This window comes from Chiloscyllium plagiosum, unplaced genomic scaffold, assembly GCF_037043375.1.
Source record: "Chiloscyllium plagiosum isolate Xiang-an unplaced genomic scaffold, Cpla_swu_hap1 HiC_scaffold_27, whole genome shotgun sequence".
NCBI classification, from domain to species: Eukaryota; Metazoa; Chordata; class Chondrichthyes; order Orectolobiformes; family Hemiscylliidae; genus Chiloscyllium; species Chiloscyllium plagiosum.
The window spans coordinates 74,670,265-74,679,807 of NW_028270165.1; the positions used below are offsets into that span (position 1 = coordinate 74,670,265).

Genomic DNA, 9,543 nt, shown 5'->3' on the forward strand with positions numbered 1-9,543 from the left:
TTGTATATCTTTCTCCTAAACCCTCTCGTTCTGGACTCCCCCACCCCAGGGAAAAGACGTCATCTATTTACCCTACCCATGTCTCCTCATGATTTTATAAACCTCTATAAGGTCACCCCTCAGCCTCCAACGCTCCAGGGAAAACAGCCCCAGCCTGTTCAGCCTCTCCCTGTAGCTCAAACCCTCCAACCCTGGCAACGTCCTTGTGAATCTTTTCTGAACCCTTTCAAGTTTGTACTTATCCAAATGTTTTTTAAACATTGTAACTGTACACATGTTCACAACTTCCTCTGGAAGTTCATTCCACACATGAACCACTCTCAGCGTAAACGAATTGCCGCTCATGTCTTTTTTTAAACATCTTTTTTCTCTCACCTTAAAAATATGCTCCCTCGTCTTGAAATCCCCACCCTCAGGCAAGGCCCCTTGCCATTCACCTTATTGATATCCCTCATGATTTCATACACACGTATAACGTCATCCCTCAACCTCCTGCTCTACGGTGAACAAAGTCCTGGCCTATCCTTGTAACACAAACCCTCCATTCCTCGCAATATCCTGGTAAATAGATTCCGAACCCTCTCCAGCTTCATCATTGAGAGGCCAAGGGATCGTAAATATTTCAGCCGTCACTTCATAGAAGAATCTCTGCAGTGTAGAACGAGGACATTCAGCCCATCGACATCCCAGTAAGTTTCTCCCAAACCCTCTCCAGGTTTAATGATATCCTACCCGTGAGAGGGAAATGGATCTGGGTGGGTTACTCTTCGGAGGGTCAGTGTGGATGTGTTGGGCCTCTTTCCACACCGCAGGGAATCTAATCAATCTTTCAGGTATCACTGGAGTCAGGGAGGGTCCCAGAGGACTGGAAAATTGCTAACGTAACCCGCCCTGTTTAAGGAGAGAGTAAGGCAAAAGGTGGGAATTACAATCGGTTACAGTCTAATCGGTTTGTAACATTGTGAAGGATGAGATTCCTAAATACTTGGAAATGCATGGTAAAGTGGGGCAAAGTCAACATGGCGCCATCCAGATTAGATTCTAGATTAGAGTGGTGCTGCAAAAGCACAGCAGTTCAGGCAGCATCCGAGGAGCAGGAAAATCAATGTTTCAGGCAAAAGCCTTCCTACTCATATACCCATCCAAATGCCTTTGAAATGCTGTCATTGTACCAACCTCCACCACTTCCTCTGGCAGCTCATTCCATACACGTACCACCCTCTGTGTGAAAAAGTTGCCCCTTTGGTCCCTTTTATACCTATCCCCTCTCACCCTAAACTTATACCCTCTAGTTCTGGACTTCGCGACCTCAGGTACAAGACCTTGTCTGTTTACCCTATCCATGCCCCTCATGGTTTACTAATCCTCTATAAGGTTACCCCTCAGCCTCCGACGCTCCAGGGAAAACAGCTCCAGCCTGTTCAGCCTCTCCATTTAGCTCAAACCCTCTAACCCTGGCAACATCCTTATAAATCTTTTCCGAACCCTTTCAAGTTTCAAAACATCTTTCCAATAGGAAGGAGACCAGAATTGCACACAATATTCCAACAGTGGCCCTAACCAATGTCCTGTACAGCTGCAACATGACCTCCCAACTCCTGTATCCAATACTCTGACCAATAAAAGAAAGCATACCAAACACCTTCTTCACTATCCTATCTACCTGCGAATCCACTTTCAAGGAGCTATGAACCTGCACTCCAAGGTCTCTATGTTCAGCAACACTCCCTAGGACCTTACCATTAAGTGTATAAGTCCTGCTAAGATTTGCTTTCCCAAAATGCAGCACCTCGCATTTATCAGAATTAAACTCCATCTGCCACTTCTCAGCCCATTGGCCCATCTGGTCCAGATCCTGTTGTAATCTTCGCTGTCCACTACACCCTCCAATTTTGGCATCATCTGCAAACTTACTAACAGTACCTCTTATGCTCACATTCAAATCATTTATATAAAAGTGGGGACTGCAGACGCTGGAGATTAGAGTCAAGAGTGTGGTGCTGGAAAAGCACAGCAGGTCAGGCAGGAGAATCGATGTTTCAGGCATAAGCCCTTCAACATGCACCTTGTTTAATGTTAATCAGAGGACTTACATTTTGAAGGATTGTGGTAAAATGGGTTTATTCCATTTGTGGAAATAACCCAGAGTGCTTCCTTTATTAGAAGTCATCGAAAGGTCTCTGCGGACGTTACATTTTAACAAGGGTGTGAAAGGGTTAAATGATTCACAAAAGATTGACAAGGATGTTGCCAGGCTTGGAGGGTTTGAGCTACAGGGAGAGGTTGAACAGGCTGGGGCTGTTTTCCCTGGAGCGTCGGAGGCTGAGGGGTGACTGAATAGAGGTTTACAAAATAATGAGGGGCACGGACAAGGTCTTTTCCCTGGGGTGGCAGAGTCCAGAACTAGAGGGCATAGGTTTAGGGTGAGAGGCGAAAGATATAAAAGGGACCTAAAGGGGAAACTCTTTCCACACAGGGGGTGGGACGTGTATGGAATGAGCTGTCAGAGGAAGTGGTGGAGGCTGGTACAATTGCAACATTTATAAGGTGGATGGGGACATGAATAGGAAGGGTTTGGAGGGATATGGGCCGGATGCTGGCAGGTGGGACTAGATTGGGGTGGGATATCTGGTCAGCATGGACGGGTTGGACTGAAGGGTCTGTCTTCACGCTGTACCGCTCTATGACTATGATCAGGAAATGAGTGCACAAGCTTGTATTCACTCTAATGCAGGACATCAAGATGCGTTGTCCAATCGAGGTGATTTGGACGACTGAAGGAGTTCATTGCTCAGTCCTTTGAGCGTAGGAGTTGGAACATCATGTTGAGATTGTACAGGACATTGGTGAGGCCTCTTTTGGAATACTGTGTCCAGTCCTAATCACCTAGTTATAGGAAGGATATTATTAAAGCTGGAGAGGGTTCGGACACAATTTACCAGGATGTTGCTGGGAATGGAGGCTTTGAGTTATAAAGGAGAAGTTGAATAGGCTGGGATGTCTTCCCCTGGAGTGGAGGAGGTTGGGGAGGGGGGGGGGGTGGGGGTGACCATGTGGAGGTTTATAAGATCATGAGGGTCTTTTCCCTTGGTTGGGGGATTTCAAGAGTAGGGCACTATGAGGCAGCAGTAATAACCACAAAGCCACCCCCTTATCGCTGGACTGTTAATCCAGAGGCCCAGGTAATGTTCTGGGGACCTGGGTTCACATCCCACCCATGGGTGGAATTTGAATTCAACAAAAATCTGGAATTAAGAGTCTAATGAAGACCATGGATCCGTTGTCCATAAAACCATCAGACATTGGCCCAGTTTATGCTACTTTGGGCCCGTCGAGCCTGCTCTGCCATTCAATCATGGCTGATAGGTTTCTCAACTGAAAATATGTTGCTGGAAAAGCGCAGCAGGTCAGACAGCATCCAAGGAGCAGGAGGATTGACGTTTCGGGCATGAGCCAGCATGTGCAGTCCTCACTTTCTCCCGATAGGTTTCTCAACCCCATTCTCCCACAACCCTGGATAATCAAGACCCGACCTATCTCTGTCATAAATGTACTCCGTGACCTGGCCTCCACAGCCTTCTGTGGCAATGAGTTCCACAGATTCCCCACTCTCTGGCTGAAGTAGTTTCTCCTTATCTCCCGTTCTAAAAGGGTCTTCCCTTTACTCTGAGGCTGTGCCCTCTGGTCATAGTCTCTCCTACCCATGGAAACACCTTCCCAGTGTCCACTCTATGTCCAGGCCATTCAGTATTCTGTAGTTTTCAATGAGATCCCCCCTCATCCTTCTCAACTCCACCGAGTATAGACCCAGAGTCCTCAAACGTTCCTTATCTGTTAAGGTTTTCAGTCCTGGGACCATTCTCGTGAGCCTCACCTCAGAAGTACATCCCTGCTTTTATAATCTACTCCTCTTGATATAAATGTCAACGTTGTATTTGCCTTCCTAACTACTGGCTCAACCTGCAAGTTTACCCTGACAGAATCCTGGACTAGGACTCCCAAGTCCCTTTGCACTTTCGATTTCTGAGTTTTCTCCCCATTTAGAGTACAGTCCATGCCTCTAGTCCTCCTAGCAATGAGCATAACCTCACTTTCTCACACTGTACTCACTCAGCCATTTCTTTGCCCAATCTCCTAACCTGTCCAAATCCTTCTGCAGCCTCCCCGCCTCCTCACTGCTACCTGTCCCTCTACCTATCTTTGTATCATCTGCAAACGTAGCCAGAATGCCCTCAGTTCCTTCATCGAGATTGTAAATGTATAAAGTGGAAAGTTGTTCCAGCACGGAGCCATGTGGAACACCACTTGTCACTGGCTGCCATCCTGAGAAGGACCCTTTTATCCCCCCAATCTCTGCTTTCTGCCAGACAGCCAGGTGTCTCTCTATGCCAACACCTTGCCTCTAACTCCATGGGCCCTTATCTCACTCAGTAGCGTCCTGTGTGGCACCTTGTCAAAGGCCTTCTTGATGTCCAGGTAGATAACATCTACTGGCTCTCCTGGGTCTAACCTGCTCGTTGCTTCCTTAAAAGAATTCCAGCAGATTTGTCAGGCATCACCTCCCCTGGATGGCACCATGCTGACTTTGCCCCACTTCCAAGTATTTAGGAATCTCCTCCTTCACAATGGATTCCAAAACCTTACAAAGCTCAGGCTAATTGGCCTGTAATTCCCCTCTTTTGCTTTACTCTCTTCTTAAACCTGGGGGGGGGGGGGGGGGGGTTACCATAACGATTTCCCAGTCCTCTTGGACCCTCCCTGATTCCAGTGATACCTGAAAGATCGTCACTAATGCCTCCACTATCTCTTCAGAACTCTGGGGTGGAGCCCATCTGGTCCAGGTAATGTATCCACCTTCAGGCCGTACAGTTTCTCAAGCACCTTCTCCTTGGTGACGGCCACCATACTCACCTCCGCCCCCCCGAACTTTTTGGGGATACTCCTCGAGTCTTCCACCATGAAGTACTCGTTCAGTTCCTCAGCCATTTCTTTGTTCCCCATTACTGTTTCTCCAGCGGCCCAATGTCCACTTTAGCCCCTATTCCCCTTTATATATCTGAACAAACTCTTCTTTTATACGACTTGCTAGCTTACCCTCATTTTTTAATCTCCCTCCTTATTTCTTTTGACATCGTTGGTCTTTGTAGGTTTTCCAATCCTCTGGTTTCCCAGTGTGCCTTTCATCACATGATCTGCTCTTTTTTTTTTGTTTTTACACTATCCCCGACTTCCCTTGTCAGCCATGGTAGCCTCATCCTCCCTGTACCTTGCTGTTTTATCCCCCCCTCAGGATGAATCTCTGCCGTGTGTCCTGAATTACTCCCAGAAACCCCAGCCATTGCCGTTCCACTGCCTTTCCTGCTAGGCCCCTCTCCCAGTCAATTCCCAACAAAGAAATGGCAGAGGAATTAAATGGGTACTTCAGATGTGTTCACTGGGGAAGACACAAGCAATCTCCCTGAGGTAACAGTGGCTGAAGGACCTGAACTGAAGGGAATTTATATTTGCCAGGAATTGGTGTTGGAGAGACTGTTAGGTCTGAAGGTTGATAAGTCTCCGGGGCCTGATGGTCTGCATCCCAGGGTACTGAAGGAGGTGGCTCGGGAAATCATGGATGCGTTGGTGATTATTTTCCAGAGTTCAATAGATTCGGGGTCGGTTCCTGAGGATTGGAGGGCGGCTAATGTTATACCACTTTTTAAGAAAGGTGGGCAAGAGAAAGCAGGAAATTATAGACCAGTTAGTCTGACCTCAGTGGTGGGAAAGATGCTGGAGTCTATTATAAAGGATGAAATTACGACACATCAGGATAGTAGTAACAGGATAGGACAGAGTCAGCATGGATTTATGAAGGAGAAATCATGCTTGACTAATCTTCTTGAATTTTTTGAGGATGTAACTCTGAAGATGGACGAGGGAAATCCAGTACATGTAGTGTACCTGGACTTTCAGAAAGCTTTTGATAAAGTCCCACACAGGAGGTTAGTGAGTAAAATTAGGGTGCATGGTATTGGGGGCAAAGTACTAACTTGGATTGAAAGTTGGTTGGCTGATAGGAAACAAAGGGTAGTGATAAACGGCTCCATTTCGGAATGGCAGGCCGTGACCAGTGGGGTACCGCAGGGATCCGTGCTGGGACCGCAGCTTTTTACAATATATGTTAATGATATAGAAGATGGTATTAGCAATAACATTAGCAAATTTGCTGATGATACAAAGCTGGGTGGCAGGGTGAAATGTGATGAGGATGTTAGGAGATTACAGGGTGACCTGGATAAGTTAAGTGAGTGGGCAGATGCATGGCAGATGCAGTTTAATGTGGATAAATCTATGGTTATCCACTTTGGTGGCAAGAACAGGAAGGCAGACTACTACCTCAGTGGAATCAATTTATGTAAAGGGGCAGTACAGAGAGATCTGGGTGTTCTTGTACACCAGTCAATGAAGGCAAGCATGCAGGTACAGCAGGTAGTGAAGAAGGCTAATAGCATGCTGGCCTTCATAACAAGAGGGATTGAGTATAGAAGCAAAGAGGTGCTTCTGCAGCTGTACAGGGCCCTGGTGAGACCACACCTGGAGTATTGTGTGCAGTTCTGGTCTCCAAATTTGAGAAAAGACATTCTGGCTCTTGAGGGAGTACAGCGTAGGTTCACGAGGTCAATTCCTGGAATGGCGGGATTACCTTACACTGAAAGACTGAAGCGACTGGGCTTGTATACCCTTGAGTTTCGAAGACTGAGAGGGGATCTGATTGAGACATATAAGATTATGAAAGGATTGGACACTCTGGCAGTAGGAAACATATTTCCACTGATGAGTGAGAGCCGAACCAGAGGACACAGCTTAAAAATACGGGGTAGACCATTTAGGACAGAGCTGAGGAGAAACTTCTTCACCCAGAGAGTGGTGGCTGTGTGGAATGCTCTGCCCCAGAGGGCAGTGGAGGCCCACTCTCTGGATTCATTTAAGAAAGAGTTGGATAGAGCTCTCAAGGATAGTGGAATCAAGGGTTATGGAGATAAGGCAGGAACAGGATACTGATTAGGAATGATCAGCCATGATCATATTGAATGGTGGTGCAGGCTCGAAGGGCAGAATGGCCTACTCCTGCACCTATTGTCTATTGGACCCAGCTCCTCCCTCAGGCCTCTGATGTTGCCTTTATTCAACTGCAGCACTGTTACATCCAATTCCACCTTCTCACGCTGAAATTGCAGAGTAAATTCAATCGTATTAGTCACTGCCTCCTAATGGTTCCCTCACCTTAAGCTCCCTTATCAAGTCTGCCTCATTGCACGACACTAAATCCAGGATTGCCTGTTCCCTGGTGGGCTCCACCACAAGCTGCTCCAAAAAAAAAAACCATCTCAAAGACACAAATTCCTTTTCTAGCAAACCACTACTGACCTGATTCTCCCATTCCACCTGCATTTTGAAATCCCCCGTGATCACTGTAACCTGCCTTTCTTATAAGCCTTTTCCACCTCTCAGGGTATATTAGATTAGATTCCCTACAATCTGGAAACAGGCCCTTCGGCCCAACAAGTCCACACCGACTTTCCGAAAAGTTACCCAGCCAGACTCATTTCCCTCTGACTAATGCACCTAACACTACGGGCAATTTAGCATGGCCAACTCACCTGACCTGCACATCTTTGGACTGTGGGAGGAAACCGGAGCACCCGGAGGAAACCCACGCAGACACGGGGAGTGTGTGCAAACTCCACACAGACAGTCACCCCGAGGCTGCAATCGAACCCAGGTCCCTGGTGCCATGAGGCAGCGGCGCTAACCACTGAGCCACCGTGCCACCCACATCCTGGCTACTGCTTGGAGGCCTGTACATAACTCCCACTATGGTGTTTTTTTTGCCTTTGTGCATCCTCAACTCTACCCACACAGATCCTACCTCACCTGGCCTTACTTTCTTGCTATTGATTTAATTTCATTTCTTACTACAAAGGCAACCCCTCCCCCTCTGCCCACCTGCCTGGTCTTTTCGATAGGATGTATATCCTTGGACATTTAGCTCCCAATCCTGATCCCCTTGCAGCTACGTCTCCATGATGCCCACCACATCATACCTGCCAGCTTTGATATGAGCCACATTTGCCTTATTCCTGATACCATGTGCATTCAGATACAACCCCCGCTGTCCTGTATTAACCGTCCCTCTTCTCATCGTCAGTCGTTTATCCAGCGTGGTTGGAGTTTGATTGCTAACCCTTTCCAAACACTCCGTCCCATTTTAGGTTAGATTCAGAGACGTACATCACGGAAACAGACCCTTCGGCCAAACCCGTCCAGATATCCCACCCAATCTAGTCCCACCTGCCAACACTTGGCCCATATCCCTCCAAACCCTTCCTGTTCCTGTCCCCATCCACCTTTAAAATGCTGTCGTTGTACCAGCCTCCACCACTTCCTCTGGCAGCTCATTCCACACACACACCACCCTCTGGGTGAAAAAGGTCCCTTTTATATCTTTTTCCCCTCACCCTAAACCTATGCCCCTATAGTTCTGGACTCCCCCACCCCAGGGAAAAGACCTTGTCTATTTATCCTATCCATGCCCTTCATGATTTTATAAACCTCTATATGGTCATCCCTCAGCCTCCGACGCTCCAGGGGAAACCTTGAGTGTATGGGGAGCTGTGTATTATATCCGTCTCTGCAAGAGCAAGAGAGAGAGCTCAGTGCAGACCCTGGGACGTGTTACAGGGAGCTCGGAATTGTACCTGTCTCAGAGTGAGCCAAAATGATAGGAGAATGCTCAAGAGGGGTAAAAAGGGACACAAGGTGACAGAGACAAGAGATCACTACAGAGAGAGACACACACACAATTCAAGACAAGTGTGAGGTGAGTGAGACAGAGAGGAAGGGGGGGGGGAGGGGGTAGAGAGAGAAAGAGAGAGAGCCAGACAAGACATGCCAGACCGAGAGAGGGAGAGAGATACAGAACCGAGGGGCAGAGACTGGGAGATAAAGACATGACTCCAGCGTAAGATGGAGTGGGGGGGGGGGGGGCAGAGAACTATGGGCGTGTGGGCAGCACGGTGGCACAGTGGTTAGCACTGCTGCCTCACAGCGCCAGAGACCCGGGTTCAATTCCCGCCTCAGGCGACTGACTGTGGGGAGTTTGCACGTTCTCCCCGTGTCTGCGTGGGTTTCCTCCGGGTGCTCCGGTTTCCTCCCACAGTCAAAAAAAGATGTGCAGGGTCAGGTGAATTGGCCATGCTAAATTGCCCGTAGTGTTATGGGCAGGAATAAATGTAGGGGAATGGGTGGGTGCACTCCTGCGGATCGGTGTGGACTTGTTGGGCCGAAGGGCCTGTTTCCACACTGTAAGTAATCTAATCTAAAAACTCCAGCATGAGATAGAGAGATACAGAACCAAGAGAGGGGCAGAGACTGAGAGATAGGGACAGAACTCCAGTGTGAGATGGAGAGACAGACTAAGCCAATCGAGCTCCAGGGTTCTGTGAAGTACGTACCTTTTTTTTTAATTCTGTTTTTCCGACTGCGAACAAATGTCTTAAACAA

At 47.9% G+C, this 9,543-nt stretch overlaps 1 long non-coding RNA gene across 1 annotated transcript; it reads right to left on the reverse strand.

Moving 5' to 3' along the window:
- Window positions 1-3,487: 3,487 nt before the first annotated feature.
- On the reverse strand, window positions 3,488-4,688 carry LOC148144581 (uncharacterized). The gene is made up of 2 exons (XR_015751521.1): window positions 3,712-4,688; window positions 3,488-3,679 (listed from the first exon to the last, which is right to left on the reverse strand). It is a non-coding gene; the product is annotated as an uncharacterized LOC148144581 (long non-coding RNA).
- Window positions 4,689-9,543: the final 4,855 nt, after the last annotated feature.